The sequence below is a fragment of the Bufo bufo genome, chromosome 1, assembly GCF_905171765.1.
Source record: "Bufo bufo chromosome 1, aBufBuf1.1, whole genome shotgun sequence".
Classification (NCBI taxonomy): Eukaryota; Metazoa; Chordata; class Amphibia; order Anura; family Bufonidae; genus Bufo; species Bufo bufo.
In genome coordinates this window covers 822826413-822851130 of record NC_053389.1, presented here as the reverse complement: position 1 = coordinate 822851130, position 24718 = coordinate 822826413, and positions in this window count along the sequence as shown.

The window sequence follows — 24718 nt, the reverse complement described above, 5'->3', positions numbered from 1 at the left end:
TTGTCAGCCTTGTATCCTCCCGTTATCAATGATGTCTGGTCTCTGGAAATTGTCGCCCAAAGGTTAGATAGAATGTTTCTATGTTTTTGCTGTATTTGCAACTATGTATGTGCTTGTTAACGTTGCCATTTTCCTCTCTCTCTGTTTCCTGCAGCTGCACACCTGGGGAGCGTCTGTGATCACCATGGTGATGACTGACGGCTTCCCTTTAAAGGTACGTTCGTGCGCCTGTACGTCATAGGCGGTCTGAAGAAGCGCGATCCCTGCGCGAAACGGCCGCCACCGCCGAAGCGCACCGTGGCCATCCCGCTCCCCAGCCTGCGCAGCATGCCTTCAAGTAAGCAATAAAGCCTTAACAAGAATTCCAGACCTTGGTGAGTGCCCCGTCTTTCATCTCCATTGTCCACATAATAAATTATGCCAGACAGGGAGTGTTCTGCCCATTTTGTGCATAATAAATGTATGTAATGTGCTGTAAAGATTATACTGAAATGTTATGTTTGACGTTGCTGCCATCTAGTGGTCAAAGTTAGTTTCTACTTTGCCAGAACTTTACAGGAAGTGTATTTTTCTCAGAGTCAAAGGCAGTGACCTTTAACCTGGAACTGTATTTCCTCCATTTCATGACTGCTCCTGGATCTAGCAGGCTGCATGCAGAGGAGCTCTTGATCTATTCCTGGACTTATGATGGAAATGTCTGTGAGTACTCTCACTGATGGAGTGAGGCTGCTGTATTATGTGTAATGTACTGACACATAGGTTTTGTTTATGTTTATATTGTAGTTTTACAAAGTTATTCAGAAAAAAGAATACATACAGATCTGATGTCTCACGTTTCTTGACTTCTGAATTATTGTTAAGCTGTCTGACTAGTGTTATACAACAGAAGCAGAACATACATGTATGCATATATGTGTATATATGTGTGTGTGTCTGTGTATACATGTATCTATATATATATATATATATATATATATATTATATGTTTGTAATTACATGTATATATTCAGGTATCTATTGCTTTCCAAGAAAAAAAAGGGAGTGGTGCATACAGTACTTTCTTTAGCAGAACAAAGGCTCTTTACAGGAACTGACTAACATTCGATTTGCTAATATAAGCTTAAGTCCTCAGAAGTGTTTTATGTTATATTTATATCCAGTGCAGCAGTATATTGTGTATATACATAGTTCCACTACCAATCGCAATGCATGACTTTATAGAAATGTAAAAACTGATATTATTGATAACTAGCAATGCATTTTTTGCAAATATAAAAATATATTACAAGTTATATTATAATATAAATAATAACATATATATATATATACACTCACCTAAAGAATTATTGGGAACACCTGTTCTATTTCTCATAAATGCAATTATCTAGTCAACCAATCACATGGCAGTTGCTTCAATGCATTTAGGGGTGTGGTCCTGGTCAAGACAATCTGCTGAACTCCAAACTGAATGTCAGAATGGGAAAGAAAGGTGATTTAAGCAATTTTTAGCGTGGCATGGTTGTTGGTGTCAGACGGGCCGGTCTGAGTATTTCACAATCTGCTCAGTTACTGGGATTTTCACGCACAACCATTTCTAGGGTTTACAAAGAAATGTTGGTAAAAGGGAAAAACATCCAGTATGCGGCAGTCCTGTGGGCGAAAATGCCTTGTGGATGCTAGAGGTCAGAGGAGAATGGGCCGACTGATTCAAGCTGATAGAAGAGCAACGTTGTCTGAAATAACCACTCGTTACAACCGAGGTATGCAGCAAAGCATTTGTGAAGCCACAACACGCACAACCTTGAGGTGGATGGGCTACAGCAGCAGAAGACCCCACCGGGTAGAGGCTACAACCCTATAGAGCATCTTTGGGATGTGGTGGAACGGGAGCTTCGTGCCCTGGATGTGCATCCCTCAAATCTCCATCAACTGCAAGATGCTATCCTATCAATATGGGCCAACATTTCTAAAGAATGCAATCAGCACCTTGTTGAATCAATGCCACGTAGAATTAAGGCAGTTCTGAAGGCAAAAGGGGGTCCAACACCGTATTAGTATGGTGTTCCTAATAATTCTTTAGTTGAGTGTATATAGATATATTTATATACACGCACAAACATATATATATATACATACATGCATGTATACACAGACACACACACATACAGGGAGTGCAGAATTATTAGGCAAGTTGTATTTTTGAGGATTAATTTTATTATTGAACAACAACCATGTTCTCTATGAACCCAAAAAACTCATTAATATCAAAGCTGAATATTTTTGGAAGTAGTTTTTAGTTTGTTTTTAGTTTTAGCTATTTTAGGGGGATATCTGTGTGTGCAGATGACTATTACTGTGCATAATTATTAGGCAACTTAACAAAAAACAAATATATACCCATTTCAATTATTTATTTTTACCAGTAAAACCAATATAACATCTCAACATTCACAAATATACATTTCTGACATTCAAAAACAAAACAAAAACAAATCAGTGACCAATATAGCCACCTTTCTTTGCAAGGACACTCAAAAGCCTGCCATCCATGGATTCTGTCAGTGTTTTGATCTGTTCACCATCAACATTGCGTGCAGCAGCAACCACAGCCTCCCAGACACTGTTCAGAGAGGTGTACTGTTTTCCCTCCTTGTAAATCTCACATTTGATGATGGACCACAGGTTCCCAATGGGGTTCAGATCAGGTGAACAAGGAGGCCATGTCATTAGATTTTATTCTTTTATACCCTTTCTTGCCAGCCACGCTGTGGAGTACTTGGACGCGTGTGATGGAGCATTGTCCTGCATGAAAATCATGTTTTTCTTGAAGGATGCAGACTTCTTCCTGTACCACTGCTTGAAGAAGGTGTCTTCCAGAAACTGGCAGTAGGACTGGGAGTTGAGCTTTACTCCATCCTCAACCCGAAAAGGCCCCACAAGCTCATCTTTGATGATACCAGCCCAAACCAGTACTCCACCTCCACCTTGCTGGCGTCTGAGTCGGACTGGAGCTCTCTGCCCTTTACCAATCCAGCCACGGGCCCATCCATCTGGCCCATCAAGACTCACTCTCATTTCATCAGTCCATAGAACCTTAGAAAAATCAGTCTTGAGATATTTCTTGGCCCAGTCTTGACGTTTCAGCTTGTGTGTCTTGTTCAGTGGTGGTCGTCTTTCAGCCTTTCTTACCTTGGCCATGTCTCTGAGTATTGCACACCTTGTGCTTTTGGGCACTCCAGTGATGTTGCAGCTCTGAAATATGGCCAAACTGGTGGCAAGTGGCATCGCTTGACTTTTCTCAGTTCATGGGCAGTTATTTTGCGCCTTGGTTTTTCCACACGCTTCTTGCGACCCTGTTGACTATTTTGAATGAAACGCTTGATTGTTCGATGATCACGCTTCAGAAGCTTTGCAATTTTAAGAGTGCTGCATCCCTCTGCAAGATATCTCACTATTTTTGACTTTTCTGAGCCTGTCAAGTCCTTCTTTTGACCCATTTTGCCAAAGGAAAGGAAGTTGCCTAATAATTATGCACACCTGATATAGGGTGTTGATGTCATTAGACCACACCCCTTCTCATTACAGAGATGCACATCACCTAATATGCTTAATTGGTAGTAGGCTTTCGAGCCTATACAGCTTGGAGTAAGACAACATGCATAAAGAGGATGATGTGGTCAAAATACTCATTTGCCTAATAATTCTGCACGCAGTGTATATACACATATATGCACACATGTATATACACATATATATATATATATATATATATATAAATATAAGTTCCTCAAACAAATCAATGATAACACATTAAATTTACGTTTTTCATCCAACACTAGTAAAACACAAATAGAGTTCCTAGATCTACACATTAAAACACAGGACAACAGACTCACTTGTAGCACTTACCAAAAACCAACGACAAAAAAACAGCTATATTTTGTTTTCCAGCTGCCACCTACCAAGATGGCTTCTCAATATCCCTACTGGCCAATTCAGACGGTTAAAACGCAACTGTACACATGATCCTCAATTCGAAAAAGAAGCCAACAAATTAAGTGAACAATTCAAGATCAAACAATACCCTACCTACAAAATAGAGAAAAGCCTAGTCAAAGTCAGGGACCTACAAAGAACACTTAAAAAAAGGATCTCAGAACACATCAACAATATCAAGAAAGGACACGACCAACACTCCCTATCTAGCCACTTCAAAACACACCACAACCAAGACCCTAGTGGTCTTTCTTTTGCAGCAATAGAAAAATAGAGAGAGACTGGAGAGGAGGCGACCATATCGCAAAAATGTCCTGCATAGAATCTAGATTCATTTTTGAACTAGACACAGTCCTCCTTGAAGGCCTAAATGCTGAATTAGAATTATTTGGATTCTTATAAACAACTCTGCAACCTGGGACGGGTGTTCTGGGCTGATGGGAAGTCGTAGTCCGCCTGTTTACCAGCACTCCGACCTCCCCTCGGCTTTTGAACCCCCACCCCCATTCCAGCAATTTATCGAACACAGACTTGTACATGTCCAGCATGTGCCCAATGCATCCTCCATATATATCACAATATACACAATGCATACCCCTGTATACACCATAAACCCGTACATCTACATGTATCTTTGTGTCTCTATAACCAATCACATTTTGTGTACCCATCAACTCCTCTATGCATCACACAAGATATACCCTAACTCACCGTCAATATATTTTAATATATATTACCTTTAATTTATATCACCATATTACCTATTTAATTATATTACCATATTACCCACTTATTTACTATGCTCACAAGAAACACCACCCGTCCCAATATCACATTTGCCCCACCCCCCAAATGGACCTTCGCCTTTAACATATATCACCTTTAATATATATCACCATATTACTTATTCCAATATATATCACCACATTACCCAATCATTTCATTTACTCTACACATAAGAAACACCACTCGTCCCAACATCACATTTGCCCCACCCCCAAATGGACTTTCACATGCCATCTCTCTCATTTGAAATTGGTTCAGCATCGAGATAGTTAACAACCACTTATTCACTTAATTGAAGACACATGGGACCAAATGAAAGAGATACACCTTTAATTAAAGGAGGGGGATAAAAAGGGCGCCAATCCAACTAGCGGGTCACCACTGAGGAAGGAGTCAGCTAAGACTCTGAAACGCGTCTGGTGAAAGACCCGCTTACAGAGGACACCGACCACCATTAGGAAGCGCTTCCCTATCATCTTTCCAGCCGGCATATCCCTCACTACAGGATTCACTCACGACGGTCCTGAATCACGTGGGACGCCGTTCATCTCAGACCACGTGGTACGCCGATCACACATCACATGAGACGCCAAGACCACGTGGGGCGTCAGAGTCCATTGTGCACTCTGCCCACAAGCCGGATACAAGGAGAACCTACCTACAGCGCACAGACAAGGATCGGCAACACTGACGGGACACTGCAAAGGCACCAAAGGTAACAGCAGGCAGAGCAAGGCTTTTGGGTGGGACGCCACCGGAAACCTGTACACCTGACCTGCCTGCCACATAACCTTTTTTACTAACTTTTTTACAAACTCTCACCACCTGCGATCTTATGCATTAATCCTTGCTATCTAAACGCATCGACCTAGTTTGGATGCAGCAACCGCTATTGACATTATGTACTAATTTATACTACTAATACTACACATATTTTGGACTACTATAAGACTATCTATATCCGGAATTTTGTACTATTTTTGCAACATTTTTGTACTATTCTGTACGACTTCTGTACAATGTTTATACAATTTTTATACGGTATATTTATTATTACTCAAGTGTATACCCACCCTTATTGCTACCCCTGGCATTTTATCCGTAAATGCCTATTTAGGTGAATAAATTAGTTCTTAATACACTGATTATCCCCGCCTCTCATTCTTTTTCCTTCACTGAATCCCAGATATTGAGTGTGCCAGTCCGCCCTTCACTCTATTACTCTCTAACGGTTGTTTCACTGACTCTGGCTGCACTAAGCACTGAGAATGTTTAACTTCTGTCCTCCTGCAGAGAGCAGACAATTTCCTTACAGCACCCTGTGCATGCGTCAGACTTTCAGATAAACATTCATTCTTATTGCGTAGCTCAGTATTACACCTCACAGTACATTCATACTCAGTGCTAGCTTCAGCTGCCTTCTGGACAAAAGTTCTCAATTTAACAATTTCCACTTTTAAATCTTCCACTTTTCCTTCCAAACTCAGCTTCAGCCTACAAGACTCCTGATATTTATCTGCTATTTATCTGCTATCCACCCATCAGCAAAAATCAGAGCATACTTGCCTTTCCTTTTGCACCATTTTCTGGTACCGATCAGGTTTGCTACTCAATTCTGGGCCTGCAGCTATGGATCAGAAGATCCCTGCATAGCTTGAAGAATGGCTGCCTTCAACTTTGCAACTTCTTTAAAAATACTTTCCATTACACAATGGTTGCTACAAAAAAAAAAAAACACTGGTACCTAATTCTAGAAGTTGTCCCAATACTTTTGGCACAGAACTACAAGCACCTCCTTTCTACACTGTAGTACTCGTATTAACTATGCCAAACAATTCTACAATTCAGTGAAACAGCCACAGATATACAGGGTGGGCCATTTATATGGATACACCTTAATAAAATGGGAATGGTTGATGATATTAACTTCCTGTTTGTGGCACATTAGTATATGTGAGGGGGGAAACTTTTCAAGATGGGTGGTGACCAGGGCGGCCATTTTGAAGTCGGCCATTTTGAATCTAACTTTTGTTTTTTCAATAGGAAGAGGGTCATGTGACACATCAAACTTATTGGGAATTTCACAAGAAAAACAATGGTGTGCTTGGTTTTAACATAACTTTATTCTTTCATGAGTTATTTACAAGTTTCTGACCACTTATAAAATGTGTTCAATGTGCTGCCCATTGTGTTGGATTGTCAATGCAACCCTCTTCTCCCACTCTTCACACACTGATAGCAACACCGCAGGAGAAATGCTAGCACAGGCTTCCAGTATCCGTAGTTTCAGGTGCTGCACATCTCGTATCTTCACAGAATAGACGATTGCCTTCAGATGATACGAGATGTGCAGTACCTGAAACTACGGATACTGGAAGCCTGTGCTAGCATTTCTCCTGTAGTGTTGCTATCAGTGTGTGAAGAGTGGGAGAAAGGGGTTGCATTGACAATCCAACACAATGGGCAGCACATTGAACACATTTTGTAAGTGGTCAGAAACTTGTAAATAACTCATGAAAGAATAAAGTTACGTTAAAACCAAGCACACCATTGTTTTTCTTGTGAAATTCCCAATAAGTTTGATGTGTCACATGACCCTCTTCCTATTGAAAAAACTAAAGTTGGATTCAAAATGGCCGACTTCAAAATGGCCGCCATGGTCACCACCCATCTTAAAAAGTTTCCCCCCTCACATATACTAATGTGCCACAAACAGGAAGTTAATATCACCAACCATTCCCATTTTATTAAGGTGTATCCATATAAATGGCCCACCCTGTACAAACATTGAGCAGAATCATCAACTATGGGACTTTTTCACCGCTAAACTGCCACTAATGTTCACACAATGATTCCTGTATCAGACTGGTCACTGAGCTATACCATAACTGAACACTCAACAGATATCCAGCACAAAACTTACCAAAACAAAATCAAACTGTACATAGAAAGTTGCAAAAAGGTTACAAAAAGGCAAGATAACAATTCTGGACAAAACTGCCATTTGAGCCAAAAACAACCAAATCGCTTTCCATAGACACCAAAACTTAAAGTGAACGAGCTCAAACTAAAATGAATTCCTTGTTAAAACCTGCAGCACCAAACTAATCAAGATGTCTGCCAAAGACACATGTTCTCAACACAAAGGAAATCAAAGATGGCCGACAAAACCACATGGCTTGACACAAAGGAAGACAAGATGGCCGACAAAACCACATGGCTTGACACTCAAAGGAAGACAAGATAGTGTCTACAAAATCCAGCAATAGAAAATCCAAATTAAACAAAACAGTTTCTATACTCCTTGTTCCCCACCCCCTAAACCAGAGCAAACCTCCACTCTGCGGGTGATTTACAGGCTAACAATATAAAAATCCTCTCTAAATGCTGTCTCTAATGTACAAACACTAAAACAAATTGCTGCCTCTATAAACCTCTATAAAATCGCCTCTTACAAAATCACAGTAATATAAAAGTTAAGAAGTTACAACAAAAAACACAATACTCTGAACTGCTCAGCACACACATCACAATCTCTGTACAATCAACTCAGATCCACCAAAAACGACACAACGGAAAAGCACTTACCTCGTCCTTACACAAATAGAGCGAAAACGTTCTTTCGCCAAGCAGAAATTTCCTCTCTGATGCAGCAGACAAAATTACAGTTTACTATTCTCTCCCCTTTACCTGCTGTGCAGAGAAAAAAATCTGTTGGATCCTTCCTAGCTCGCCATCTGTAATAGAAATATTTGTAGTAGAAATCCGCTTGCATCAGACTTTGTGTGAGGAAAGGTAAATCTCTCAACCGCAGTCAGACAAAGGTGTTTTCATGTTGAGTTTCTGCTAAGCAACTGACTTGCTCCTGCCCAGTCTGTATACTTTTATTTCTTACTCACAAAAGGTATAACAATAGAAAAGGGGCCGGCCCGTCACCCGACCACTTACTTCATGTAACAAGGATGCAGGAAGTGATGACATACAGGAAGTGATGACATACAGGAAGTGATGACATAGGAAGACAAGCATTTAAAATAACATAGCCAGCTAACAAACACATGTATACTATAACCTCCCATTACCACTGGAGTTAACTTTATCCATCCTTGCTCAGTGATCAATGCCAAATAAAGTTACTATGATTCTGATGCATGTTTATTTACAGGACAACGTCATTATCTCCAGCACTAGAGACAACAAACGCACGTTCCTTTCATATATTGTTCCTTTAACAAATGCATCCACGCCAAACCAATAAATCTGCGTCTTGCGCGGGAGCCCTAGCCGGCGTCCATACATCAGCCAACAAAACACTGCTCTGCTGAACACATCAGCCTCCCCCGGCCCACAGCCCAGTGCATAGCACATTGGACCATTCACCGACGGAGACCTCTGCGCCCGGCAGCTGTGTCTCCACATACACAGGAAGATATCCACTCCAATGGTTTACTCTGACACTGAGAGACATGATGACAATACACAATATATTAAAACACATCCTAATAAAATTTCCACAACACCCTACACTAAGCACAGCAGAGTGACGTGCAGCGCTACGTGACTCCAGCTTATATAGAGGCTGGGTCACATGCTGCACTGGCCAATCACAGCCATGCCATTAGTAGGCATGGCTATGATGGCTTCTAAGGGAACAAGAGTAAAAAAACGCTTGTTGATTGGCTTTCAAAAAGTGCCAATAAATCACCGAACACCGAACTCGAATCTGAACCTTTACTGAAAAATTAGGGTTTGGTCCGAGGTCAAAAAATCCTAAAGTTTGGTACGAACCCAAACTTTACAGTTCGGGTTCGCTCAACCCTAATAGGGAAGATATCCAAATGGATCATGAACATCACGAGGACGTGCGATCAAGCAGAAGTTATCTAGAGTCAACAGAGTCAGCAGGGCCTCTTCTGTACAACGTTTGCTCATCCAAAATACTGCAGTGACATTCCCTGTCATTTTTTATTACTCATTCCAATAACAGGGCATCTAAAGTGTCCTGTATTGTTATTTATTGTCACTACCTCCTCAAGTCCAGAGTGGGTAATTGCCTCTCACCTGCTGCCTTCCTTGGATGTTTCTGCTTTAATAACTTCACCCACCCTCTCTGGGTGGTTCACAATTCGGAAGAAAAAGGGGCTGGGCAACAACAGCCAATCAGATTTAAGCCTTTGACCTCTCTTGGATGTGGTATCCCTTTCTCAAGCTCCCTCTCCGGCATCGAACCCTGATTCCCCGTTACCCGTGATCATCATGATAGGCGCAGAAAAAAACATCGAAAGTTCATAGGGCAGACATCCAAATGGATTGTCACCATCACAGGGACGTGCAATCTCCCTGAGGTTATTTAGAGTCACCAATGTGGCAGCAGGCCCTCGCCCCTAAGGGTTTAGATGGTCAGATCAGCAGGCCCTTGCTCCAAATGTTTTTGAGGGTCACCAGCAGGCCATCAATCATAATTTTTCAAGGGTGTGTATGATGCCCTCCTTTATGTGTAAGGAAGGTTGTTTTGGAGTGCCGATTCCTTGTAATTTTTGGCAGCCCTTTCACTTAGTGAATAGGCTTTATGAGTGTAGGAGTCCTACTACCTGAACAATTGTACCACAATGTGAATGAGGCCCTCCTTTATGTGATATACAGGCTGTATCGGAGTGCCTCTTGCTTGTCATTTTTTCCAGCACTTGCACTTTATATACAATTGAATATACATAAAGAATGTTTCCGAACAATTTTTCATGTAAAATTGATTTTTTGGGGGGTTTTGTGCGTATTTTTGTCAGTCTGTAAAAGTGGCATACAAATCAGACAACATGGTTCCCAGCAGCGACCTGAGAGTCCAAGATGCATCCAGACATCGTCCCCATGGTGTTCCCGATCCATTTAGGGGGTGTTTCTGTCATTTTCTGACCTTTTCCAATGGACCAGTCACCCTCCCCTCTTTAGAGCAGGGGGTGCCTGGTTGTCGCCCTTTGACTTGCATTATACTCGGCTGCTGGGCCGAGCACACGAATATAGCAATGTGTTCGGGCCGAACACCTGAATAGTTTGGTGCTCGATCATCACTAATCAGCATATAAGCTATACTTCAGTGACTTGTGTAGCTTCAAACAGTATTTTTCTACTGGAACTTTTGGGCCCAGTATGGCTTCAGAGAGTAATCCCCCCCTCCCTCCGGAGCATCCTCTAGTACTCTGGTGAACCAGTCAGACCCTGGTTAGGACTACATCACAGAATAACCATTTATTGAATTGAAATGGACCTGATTCTGTGTAAAAAGAGAGAGCCAAACAGGAGGACATATTTTTCTTATAGAATGCTCCTTTCCTGAGAGTCTGTTAAGGGTCTTGTTTTAACCCTTGGACTTCAATGAGTATTTGGTCTCCAATAGATGAGTCTCTAAATAGTAATATAGTAAAGTAAACAGGGAGGGGGTGTGGAGATTCAGATGGTTTATAGTAGATAATTGTATTCTAGCTGACTTTGAGTGTGATCGATACTTAAGAAAAAAACAGAATTATAACCATTAGTAGTGTCTTCAGGATCACTAACTGGATTGTTATGCCGTAGCTTTGATAGAAAGTCTCCACCTGCAGAAAACAAGACTTGGTTCCCAGGCATTTAAATCATATTCAATATAAATGGGGTAATCCTGCTTCATGTGGTTCAATAGAGCTGTGGTGACTACATTTCGGTTTGGCTGAACACATCTTATTTTGTTCTTGCATAGTTTGCAACAGGGCAATGCATTTGTCTTCCGTTATAGTTGACAACAACTGCCAAATGGGAGATACTCATGCAGGGATAGAGACAGCCGAGCTGGGCTTAGCTCTGGTACATTTTAGGCCTAACCCAACCTCTGCGTCAGCAGCATCACCAAATCCTGAAACAGACATGGCCCTGACTGTTCTTTGGGAGGTACATGGGCTCTGTTCTTTATTTCTGCCGCCCTCCTCCTCTGATGTTGCCTTCTTCTCAGCACCCTTATCCCAGGTCATGTCCAAAACATAAAGGTCATTGGAGTCTTCACAGCCAATCCAAATCCCCCCCTTCCCAGTTGCTTTTATTAGACCGAGAGAAATCATAGTGGGCTCTTTGGCCCTTCTCCTCTGCTTTGCCCAGTCTGCCATTGGCTCTGCCCCGACCACCAATACCGTAGCTATGGTTGACACTATTACCAATGTTCTGCCCAGATGGGTTAGAGAATCATTACAGATCACGTCTGCCTCAGTCTTGGTATTTATGAAGTGTTTAGTGTGGTTATAGCACCATCTAGCGGTGTTAAGTTTTAATACACTTTGTTTTTCTTGTTACAAAGACTATTGTATTGTGAGTGGTGGACTGCATTGTGGGAGTGCAAAGCATTCTGGGAAAGAATAGTCTCCAGTCTCCAGGACCCAGTTCAGAGCTGTTCTATGCATGTCATCTTCTCAATATCCACCATCCTTGTAAAATCATATCTGGTGAGAGATCTACCTTTGTTTCAGGGACATCATGTTATGCAGAGCTGTTCAGTTAGTTGTAATTGTTACTCAGGGAGTTGTTATTACTGTTAGTTAGAAATGTAATCCTATGTATAGGCAGCAATTTTAACATGTGCTTTCACTGTCAATGCAAATGTTATAGTACATGCTATCCATGCGTAAAGGGAACCTGTCATCAACTGGATGCTGACCTCACTGAGAGCAGCATAAAGTAGTGACAGAAATGCTGATTTCAGCGGTGTGTCACTCATAAGCTAAAAGTAAGTGGTTGCTGAGAACTGGCATCATAATCATTGCAGCACAGGCCTTGAAAATAGTCAAATTTACCTAAGAAGAGTCATGGTTATTCATAATCTCCTGCTCTCCCCGCCCATCTTCTGATGATTTTCAGTTCTCTCCTAGAGAGAAAGGGAGAAAATTAGGTAGAAGCCTGTCAATCATCAGCAAGTGGGCAGGGAGAGCAAGAATTCCTAAATGACCATGGCTCTTCTCAGGTGGTCATGACTCTTTTCCAGGGCTAGTCTGCAATAATTGTGATGTTGGTTCTTGGCAACCACTTACTTTTAACTTAAATGACAGAACCGCTGAAATCAACTCACCTATCTCTACTTTATTCTGTGGTTTGTATGGGCAGCATAAAGATGATGACAGGTTCCCTTTAATTCTTATACATGTTATTTGTATTCTTGTAGTTTTACCAGACAATCCTGTTTTTCCAATCAATCAATCGTATATAATCAATCAATCACACTTGTACAATCTCTCACTCACACGCACCGCGCAGAGAGTACGACCTGTTGACCAATAAACAAGTTAGACTGCAAAGAACAGTCCTCTCATTTGGAAGACAGGAATGGTTTATGCTGAATGTCAGACTGCACACTGTGTGAACGTGTATGAAGACAGAACAGTAAAACAGATACTAGTCACCAGCGATAGTGGATCTGACTATACGGAGCCGCCATCACACACGCGGTCCTGCGTACAAGATTGCAGCGGCTGTCATACAGTCACAAGTGAGAGTGCAGCCCCCAGCAAGTGCAGCACGATCCAGACCATGCTGAAGTCCATTTCTACATAGATTGATTCCGCACAGAGACATTAAGCAGCCAGCAAACAGACACACAATGTCCACTAGCCGGGCATCATCATTCAGGACCAGGTCACGAGCAAGCTGTTCTAGCAAGTCGTCAATAAAATAAATCGCTGCTCTCTCCCATGCAGAAGCTGAGGCAGCAAAAGTAAGGTCTTCCTTCACCGCACAAATGATGCAACTAAAGATAAGGCAAGCAGATCAAGAAACAGATAGAGCCTGCCTGCAAGCGTCAATGGAAAAGGAGAGAGTACGCCTGCAAGCATCACTGGAAGAAGAGAGAGTATGCCAGGGACTTACATCTTTTATGTCGCAGTTGTCCCTACTGACAAAATATGTGGCCTCATCTAATGACTTCAGCATGTTACCATAAAGCATGAGGCAATTTAGCTTTTTGGCAAATCAAATTTTTCCTGAAATTCGGATTGAAGTCAATTCATTTGGCTTCAACTGGCTTAACACTATCTATAATGATGCCTATGAATTTAGAATGGGATGTCATTAAAGCTGCTGCAGTTGTAATGTGTGATCCTTTTGTCCATACAGTAAATCTTTTTAGAGAAAATTCTATTATCAGCTGCCCTCATTCCTAAAATAACCTTACAGGTACATCTTAGTTTTCAGCCAATTCCATATTTTGAGACCAAAACGGGCGGCCGTCTCTATGAATAATCAGCTTACATTACCCCCCACAGAAGTCTAGGAAGTGGTCAGAAGGGAGGATAAGTGAACAGTAGAGTTGGTCGAGCAACAAAGTGCTCGGGTGCTGGGGTGCTCGAGTAGAACACCTCGGGATGCTCGAGTGCTCGGTAGAGCACAAATGAAGTCAATAGGAGAACCCGAGCATTAAACCAGGCACCCCTGGGGAGGGTCTCTGGTTCATAGGAAAAGGTCAGAAATTGATGGAAACACCACTGAAATGGTTCGAGAACAGCATGAGGAGGATGTCTGGATGCATCTTGGACTCCCAGGTCGCTGCAAGGAACGATGGTGTCCGAGTAGTACGCCACTTTTACAGACTGACAATTATATGAACCAAACCGAAGATAAAATCGATTTTAGAGGAAATTTTTTTGGGGAAATTTTCTTTCCTGTATATTTACTTGTATATAAAATGCAAATGCTGCCAAAAATTACAAGGTAGAGGCACTCCGATACAACCTGTACATCACATAAAGGAGTGCCTTATTCACATTGTGGTACAATTGTTCAGGTAGTGGGACTCCTACACTCATAAAACCTATGCACTAAGGGAAAGGGCTGTCAAAAATTTCAAGGAACCGACACTCCAATATACCCTTTATTGCTGCCGAGATGACCATCTAAAAAAATTTGTGGGCAAGGGCCTGCTGGTGAGCTGACCATCTAAAAAGTTTGTGGGCGAGGGCCTGCTGCCGAGCTGACCATCTAAAAAATTTTGTAGGTGAGGGCCTGCTCCCGAGCTGACCAACTGAAACCTTATGGGCGAGGGCCTGCTGCTGAGCTGACCATCCAAACAATGTTGTGGGTGAGGGCCTGCTGCTGAGCTGACGATCTAAAAATGTAGGGGTGAGGGTATGCTGATAAGCTGACCCTCTAAAACATTATGGTTGTGGGCCTGCTGGTGACACTCAAAAACAATATGGTGAGGGCCTGCTGGTGACCCTATAAAACATTATGGCCTGCTGCTGAGCTCACCCTCTACAGTTCAGACCAAAAGTTTGGAAACACCTTCTCATTCAAAGAGTTTTCTTTATTTTCATGACTATGAAAATTGTAGATTCACACTGAAGGCATCAAAACTATGAATTAACACATGTGGAATTATATACATAACAAACAAGTGTGAAACAACTGAAAATATGTCATATTCTAGGTTCTTCAAAGTAGCCACCTTTTGCTTTGATTACTGCTTTGCACACTCTTGGCATTCTCTTGATGAGCTTCAAGAAGTAGTCCCCTTAAATGGTTTTCACTTCACAGGTGTGCCCTGTCAGGTTTAATAAGTTGGATTTCTTGCCTTATAAATGGTGTTGGGACCATCAGTGGCGTTGAGGAGAAGTCAAGTGGATACACAGCTGATAGTCCTACTGAATAGAGTGTTAGAATTTGTATTATGGCAAGAAAAAAGCAGCTAAGTAAAGAAAAATGAGTGGCCATCATTACTTTAAGAAATGAAGGTCAGTCAGTCAGCCGAAAAATTGGGAAAACTTTGAAAGTAAGGGCTATTTGACCATGAAGGAGAGTGATGGGGTGCTGCACCAGATGACCTGGCCTCCACAGTCACCGGACCTGAACTCAATCGAGATGGTTTGGGGTGAGCTGGACCGCAGAGTGAAGGCAAAAGGGCCAACAAGTGCTAAGCATCTCTGGGAACTCCTTCAAGACTGTTGGAAGACCATTTCAGGGGACTACCTCTTGAATCTCATCAAGAGAATGCCAAGAGTGTGCAAAGCAGTAATCAAAGCAAAAGGTGGCTACTTTGAAGAACCTAGAATATGACAAATTTTCAGTTGTTTCACACTTGTTTGTTATGTATATAATTCCACATGTGTTAATTCATAGTTTTGATGCCTTCATAGTCATAAAAATAAAGAAAACTCTTTGAATAAGAAGGTGTGTCGAAACTTTTGGTCTGTACTGTATATCATTAGGAGCGAGGGAAGCCTAATAAGCATGTTGATATGATGGAGGAGGAGCACTAAAAAAGGGAGATTTGGGTGGGTATTTGCGCTTTTGTTTAAAGACCTGGGATATAGACATCTGTACGCTGCCCTGGGACACAGAAGTGGATGTTCTAGCTGATGGTGCTTGCGAAGGTCCAGGTGCATGGCGGGAGGCATCCAGACCTGCATTTTGGACAGAGGATTGACCAGCACGTAGCACAGGGGAAGAGGAGGCAGTGGTGTGACCCGCAGACACTGGTTGTGGATCCAGGCGTTCGGCCCACCTATTAGGGTGCTTTGATGCCATGTGGCGGATCATGCTGGTGGTGGTGAGGTTGCTAGTGTTCACGCCCCTGCTCATTTTGGTACGGCACAGGTTGCAAATGACAATTCTTTTATCGTCCGCACTTTCCTCAAAAAAGCGCCAGACTGCGGAACACCTACCCGTTGGCAAGGTAGTTTGCCGCAAGGAGGTGCTCCGGGGAACAGTTGCGAGCCTGTTTGGTGTGGCCTGCCTTCTCTCTTTTGCCACTCCACTGCCTCTTCCAGCCTGTTGCAGTGCTGCGCATCCCTCCCCCTCTGTACTGCTGTCCTCGCTCGACTTGCCACCTTCCTAGGTTGGTTCAGTGACTTCATCGTCCAGCAGCTCCTCTTCCATTTCCTTTCTCTGGTCATCCTCCTGACTTGTTGACCTAACAACAACCTCAGTTATTGACAACTGTGTCTCATCCTCATCATGAACCTCTTGAGACACTAATTGTGGTTGACTTATTGGCAACTGTGTCTCATCATCATCATCCACCTCGTGAAACATTAATTGCAGTTCCCCACCGTCATCTTCTTCTGACTGTGGAAGTTCCAGAGTTTGAGATTCAGGGCACAAGATCTCCTCATGTCCCTCTTCAAGCGGGCTTGGCAAGAGCCCCAAATTAAGGAATGGCGATGAAAACAGCTCCTCGGAATATCCAAGTGTGGGATCACTTGTTTGGCCAGACTATACATGGTGGGTGGAAGGAGTATCATGGTGAGAATTCTATTGACCAGACTCGTGGCTACTGAGACTGAACTTTATGGAAGACAGGGTGGTGCTTAACCGACTGGAAGCATTATCTGCTGCAATCCAACCGACCACCTGGTCGCATTGGTCTGACTTCGAGAGTGGTGTCCTGCGCTGTCCTGCAAACTGGGACATGAAGCTAGGTATCGTGGATGAGTGTGTTTATTGTACTCTGGCAGCAGGCACAGTTTCACCGTGCCCAGGGTTACAGCCTCTGCGTGCACCATCAGCAGCACGGCCACTTCCCTGTTCCTTACTGCAGTAAATGGTATATATGCTCTCAAGTATGTCACACGTACAGTAGCGCAGGTATTGTAAGTGTATGCGCAAATAAAGTACACAGAATGTCACAGATATTTTTAGGATGCGCACACGTTAAACAGGAGGTATAGCGCAAGTAATGTCTCTCACCACCGCCTAATAAAAAATTACACTAAATTAATGTCACTGATATTTAGGATGGGCAAACATTATATAGGAGATGTAGCGCAGGTAATGTAAATGTCCGCATTGGACACCGTCTACGGAAAAAGTACACTGGATATCACAGATATTTTTAGGCTGCGCACACGTTAGACAGGAGATGTAGCGCAGATAATGTCGCTGTCTGCAGCGGCCAAACAATTGCAAACTATTTTGCGCAGGTTGCGCTAAGAATATATATTGCTGCCACACACAATAGTCCTTAAATGCCTTTTGGTCTTTAGCAAGTTTTAGCAATTTAGTGCAGGTTGCGTTAAAAATATAAATTGCTGCCACACACAACAATAGTCCATAAAATGACTTTTGGGTCTATAACAAGTATAAAAGCTAAAATATTCCTATTTCACTCCATACACAATCTGTCCCTTCCTCAGCACAGCTCTCCCTGACTAATACTGAGCCGAACACGTCTCATCGGGTGCTATATAGCACCCCATGACGCATACCGGCCAGCCAATCACTGTAATGTCAGTAGCCAACATGGCCGCGGCGTTATAGCGAATGACAGTAGTTACCTGCACGTTCATTGGTTGCGTATCAGCCAAAAAACTTGCGATGCTCGAGTAAAATTAGTATTTGGCCGAGCATGCTTGCCCAACACTAGTGAACAGTACATTGAGAGAAACACGCATATCTATGACTCAGAAGCTAAAAGTACCGTATTTTTCGCCATATAAGACGCACTTTTTCCCCCCCAAAAGTGGGTGGAAAATAGCAGTGCGTCTTATGCGGCGAATGCTGCTGATTTTGCCGTAATTTCAATGATACACCCACCAGTCCTCCCGGCTGCCTCCTCCCTCCTCTCTGCTACCTACCGAGCGCTTGTAGTTGTAAGTAGCGCTGATTATGCGATTACATTATATACACAATTAACTATTACAGAATACAGATACAATTATACAGTGAGCGGGGCCCGTGTAGTAGAATACAGTCACTGCACGGGCCCCGCTGTCATTATCAAAGCAGATGCGACCCCCACCCCTTGTATTGAGGGTCATTCACTACAGGGACACTGGTATGGAGGGGATCTGTGGATGACACATAGCATAAGATGCTATATATGTGTCATCCACAGATCCCACCCATAACTGTGTCATACACAGATCCCCATAACAGTGCCATCCAGAGACCCCAATAAGAGCCACCCACAGATCCCCCATAAGTGTCACCCACAGATCCCCCATAAGTGTCACCCACAGATCCCCCATAAGTGTCACCCACAGATCCCCCATAAGTGTCACCCACAGATCCCCCATAACAGTGTGTCACCCACAGATCCCCCATAACAGTGCGTCACCCACAGATCCCCCATAACAGTTTGCCATCCACGGATCCCCCATAACAGTGTGCCATCCACAGACCACAATTAGTTCAAAACCCACCAAAAGGACACCTATTAGTTCAAAATATTTTTTTTCTTATTTTCCTCCTCAAAAACCTAGGTGCGTCTTATGGGCCGGTGCATCTTATAGGGCAAAAAATAACAGTAAGTGTTATATCTCTCCCAAGTGCTTTATTCACATCACTTCTGTTCATGATATCTCTATAATGTGTTCTCTGGTTCTTTCAAATGACTCTTTGTGAGTAAGAAGTAGCTGTGGAGCACAATCTATTGTCTCATTGTGTAGTCTCCGGGCAGACATGATCCTGTAAGATAGCCCACAAACTAAGGGAGGATTAAGAATTATAAATAAATCTTATATCATATCTCCCAACTGTCGCAGATCCGGCGGGACAGACCCAGATTTGAGTGGCTTTCTCTCTGTCCCAGAATGGTTGAGGAATACCCCATTCTCAGCTGTCTCTGCATCCATAGAACGCAGAGACTGTTGTTTGTAATGGTGAAGCTGGGGGCCGTCGGCTCCCCGCTGCACCATTCAGCTCAGCTGCCGTGCTCCGCACTGCTGGACTGTGTAGGAGGAGTGGTGCTGGCCCAGGAATCAACCTGTGGACTCCCCCAGCACAGACCAGCATCACAATGTGTAACAGTATCCTGCTTGCTGCTGCCTATGCAGGGTGAGCTGTAATGATCATTGGAGGAACTAGGTCAGTATTTACAGGTTTTTTTTTAAAGGGGGGGCATAGCTATTGTGAAGGGTGCATATATCTGGGCATATCCACTGTAAAGGGGACACATCCGGGCAAAGCTACTGTGAGGGGATACATATAGGCATAACTACTGTGAAGTGCGCACAAATCTGGGCATAACTACTGTGAAGGGGGCACATATCTGGACCTAGCTTTGTGAAGGAGGCACATATCTGGGAATAACCACTGTGAAGGAGGCACATCTGGGCATAACTACTGTGAAAGGAGCACATCTGGTCATGGCTACTGTAAAGGTGGCACATTTGGGCATAACTACTGTGAGGGGATACATGTAGGCATAACTACTGGGAAGGAGACATATCTGAGCATAACTACTGTGAATAAGGCACAAATCTGGGTATAACTACTGTGAAGGGGCTTATATCTGGGAATAACTACTGCGAGGGAGCACAACATGGGCATTACTACTGTGAGGGGGCAAAATGGGATAACAATTACTATGTGGGTAGTAAGGGGACTGGGTGTGTATGATTATATTTTGAGCAGATTTAGAGGTATGGCCTAGTGTGCTTTTCAAAAGTCGGGTGGTATGACTATAGAGGGAAAATCAGCTAAAATGGAGATACAAGTCATATAATGGCCAGATATTGTGTTATTCCTCATGTACACACATGGCAGCTTATTCTGAAAAGTTCTCTGAAAGTGTCAGTAAACTTTTTATTTATTGGTTATTTGTTTTTGAAAATGTTTAGCTTTTTTACTTTGGAAACATTGTAACCTCTTGACAGCACATATGAAGTTTTCCTCCTCAGAGATCTCGGCCCCAGGAGATACATGAGGTAATGGTAATTGGTTTCCACAGCCCATTCTCTTCACTATGTGGATACACTATATATACAGGCAGTGACATTGCTCCTGTGAACCTCCCGGAGGTCCTCTACACCAGAAAGCTGCTGCATTACATTGTAAAATGTATTTTCTTTTTTTATTAGAAGAATATTTACGTGGAAACAATGAATGGAACATCTCATCAATAAAGAAGTCATCTGTCAGGAAAATCCCTAAAATCTGATGTAAGGTCATATATTCAGTGTGGAGACTCTCAGTCATTGCAGGAATAGATATGTGACACGGTAGGTTTATTGCTGTCAGACATTGATTTATTATTATTATTACTATTATTATTACTATTATTATCAGTGTTCAGTGAATCGTAGTTAGTGAAAAGGACTTCAATTAAAATTTCTGGAAAAATTTGTTTCATCATGAAGGTGAATTTCCTCTTGTTTCGTGGAATTTTTCCTGAAATGGCGACGGGGAAAAATGCGGCATCTGAGGGGTTCAATGACCGGGGGCGACGCCATGGCCGTTCTCATCTTTGCGCCTACTACATACAATGCAATGTGATTCATGACAAAGTAATTCGTAACTAATCAAATTTCTTGCTGGAGTTTGGCAAAGCAGCCGAATAGAATTTTTGAAAACTTCGCTCATCTCTAATTATTATTATTGTGTTTGTTGCTCAATGCTGTAATGTGTACGGTAGTAATAACTGATTACACGTGCAAATACAATTAACAGCAAGAAAGACGTATTGGAGGTCATTTATCAAACCGAATATGTCAGGTTTTTAGTCTAAAAATACCACACGACATGAAAATTGCAAATTTTTTCCAACATTTCTGCAATCTTACGGAGACACGTCACTTTTCAATGTGGTCTATGTGTACGGCAGAAAAGTGAGATTAGGTTCACTGCCTAAGGGCTCATGCACACAAACCTACGGTATTTTTTGTCTGTGTCCTGACACATGTGCATTCCGTATCCATATGTCTGCAAGTTTGTTCTGCAAAAAAATAGAATATGTTCTATTCTTGTCCGTTTTGCAGACAAGGACAGGCATTGTTACAATGTATCTGCAAAAAAAAATGGATGTAACACGGACGTCGCCAGTTTTTTTTTTTTTGAAGATCAGTGTTTTGCGAACCACAAAATACCTACGGTCGGTGCATGAGCCCTAAAGGACGGTAAAACAAAACAAGAAATAACTTTATTGATATCCCTAATTAAATAAGGTAAACATCCTGTAATTGTAATATTAGTGGACTGCTCCTTCTCAATATAATGATGGGCAGCAGATAGCGGTACAGTTGTGTCCCCTGCAGTATGAGCAGCACCAGGTCCCCAGAAAAGTAACAGTCCTAGCAGTGTTCTGATGTTGTACAAACCAGCCCGTTCCCGATCATTATATGGGGAAGTGCTGGAGCAAAAATTGACGCTGTCCTATCAGAGCCAATAAGAGGAGGGGAGACGTCTACTGCCGAAGTCAGAACCGCCCCGAGTCCTAGTGCACTCTGTGTGATGTACTGTTATGTGCCATCTCATTACTTGCAAGTGGTGGTGAAGAAGGGATCAAGAAGCCTATTATAAAAATAAGCAGGGTATAAATGGCAAAAAAGAACCATTTTCTTTTCCCTTCACTAGAAATCACTGAAGTTATCAAAAATTCAATTTGGCTGCTTTGTCGAAATTCAATTTGTTACGAATGACTGTCACTAATCGCATTTCATTGTATGTAGCGGGCACAATGACGGGGAACGGTGATGGAGCCACCCCGCCATCATTGAACCACTCAGATGCCGTGTTCATCGCTAATGGTGGCATCTGATATTATAATTAACGCCTTTCAGGGCCTTCCTGGCCATTTTATTTGAAGTTACCGATGATGTCATCACGCTGGGTAGGCACAGTGACATCATCATTGAAGTCACACATCACTGTGCATGAGATTTCGCTCAATTTCTTCAAATAAAATAGCTCTGTGAGAAAATGGATAAGGTGAGTATTTTTTATTTTTTTTGTTCTTTTTCTTTACCACCATTTCAAAATAGATTTGTTACCACGAAGCACAAGGAAAATTGGCTTTGTGGCAAATCAAATATATCCTGAAATTCAGATCAAAGTCAATTTGTTTGACTTCAATTTGCTCAACACTACCCTTAACACATACATACCTTGTGTTAGTCTATTGAATTGATGGCAAACCTTTTAGAGACCGAGTGCCCAAACTGCAACCCAAAACCCACTTATTTATCGCAAAGAGCATACACAGCACTTTACCCTGAACACTACAGTCCAGTATAGTGTATCTTCTATGTCCTTTATCATTTAGCTATAATAGCCTGCATACATTAAGTGTGCTGCTTGTGCTGTTCATTGTGCGCCCTGCGCTGATGAATGGCAGGAAGAGTCTAAGGCATATTGGTACACCATAGACTTTTTCCAGGGTGCGGGTGCCCACAGAGAGGGCTCTGAGTGCCGCCTCTGGCACCTGTACCATAGGTTCATCACTTATGGTCTATCATACAGTCCTGATCAAAAGTTTAAGACCACTTGAAAAATGGCAAAAAATCATATTTTACATTGTTGGATCTTAACAAGGTTCCAAGTAGAGCTTCAACATGCAACAAGAAGAAATGAGAGTGAGACAAAACATTTTTTGAGCATTCAATTTATAGAAAATAACGATTAAACTGAAACAGGCTGTTTTTCAGCTGATCCAAATTTTAGGACCACATGCCTTTAAAAGGCCAAATCTGTGCAAAGATGTGGATTCATTGTCATTTTCTGTCAGGTAGTCACTTGTTGTGATGGCAAAGGCAAAAAAACTCTCCCTTTTTGAATGTGGTCGGGTTGTTGAACTACATAAGCAGGGTCTCTCACATCGCGCCATCGCTGCTGAGGTGGGACGCAGTAAGACAGTCATTTGGAATTTCCTAAATGATCCTGAGGTTTATGGAACAAAAATGTCAAGTGGAAGACCCAAAAAAATTTCATCAGCACTGAGCCGGAGGATCCAATTGACTGTCCGTCAAGAAACTGGACGATCCTCGACCCAAATTAAGGCCCTTACTGGTGCTGACTGTAGCCCCATAACCATCAGACGGCATCTGAGACTAAAGGGCTTCAAAAACAAAAAACAACTTCAAAGACCTCGTCTCCTTGAATGCCACAGAACTGCTCGTTTGGACTTTGCAAGAGAGCACCAAACATGGGACATTCAAAGGTGGAAGAAAGTTTTATTCTCTGATGAGAAAAAATTTAACCTTGATGGTCCTGATGGTTTCCAACGTTACTGGCATGACAAGCAAATCCCACCTGAGATGTTTTCTACGCGCCACAGTGGAGGGGGCGCCATAATGGTCTGGGGTGCTTTTTCCTTCAGTGGAACAATGGAGCTTCAGGAAGTGCAGGGGCGTCAAACGGCCGCTGGCTATGTCCAGATGTTGCAGAGAGCATTCCTCATGACTGAGGGCCCTCGTTTGTGTGGTAACGACTGGGTTTTTTCAACATGACAACGCTACAGTACACAATGCCCGCAGTACAAGGGACTTCTTCCAGGAGAATAACATCACTCTTTTGACCCATCCTGCGTGTTCCCCTGATCTAAATCCAATTGAGAACCTTTGGGGATAGATGGCAAGGGAAGTTTACAAAAATGGACAACAGTTCCAGACAGTAGATGGCCTTCGTGCGGCCGTCTTCACCACTTGGAGAAATGTTCCCACTCACCTCATGGAATCGCTTGCATCAAGCATGCCAAAACAAATTTTTGAAGTGATAAGCAATAACGGCGGAGCTACTCATTACTGAGTTCATGTTTGGAAGTTGGATTTCTGTTTTGGGGGGGGTTTAGTTTTTTTTGGAGGTGTGGTCCTAAACTTTTGATCAGCTAAAAAACAGCCTGTTTCAGTTTATTCGCTTTTTTCATTAAATTGAATGCTCAAAAAATGTTTTGTCTCACTCCCATTTCTTCTTGTTGCATGTTGAAGCTCTACTTGGAACCTTGTTAAGATCCAGCCATGCTAAATATAAACTTTTGATCAGGACTGTATATATGTACATATTGGGTAATTGCAGAGCAAAATTTATTCCTGTAGGTAACAAGTATAAACCGCTAAAATTAACCCCCCCCCCCCCCCCATGGTTTACAGCTACTGTAAAAAGGGCAATAAATGACAAAAAGGGCATTTATTAAAAAATAAATCTGAGTGGTCAGCTGTAGGCTTTGAAGATTACAAAGTGCTTAATAAAATCTGTAAAAAGTAGATAAAATCTGAAAAAA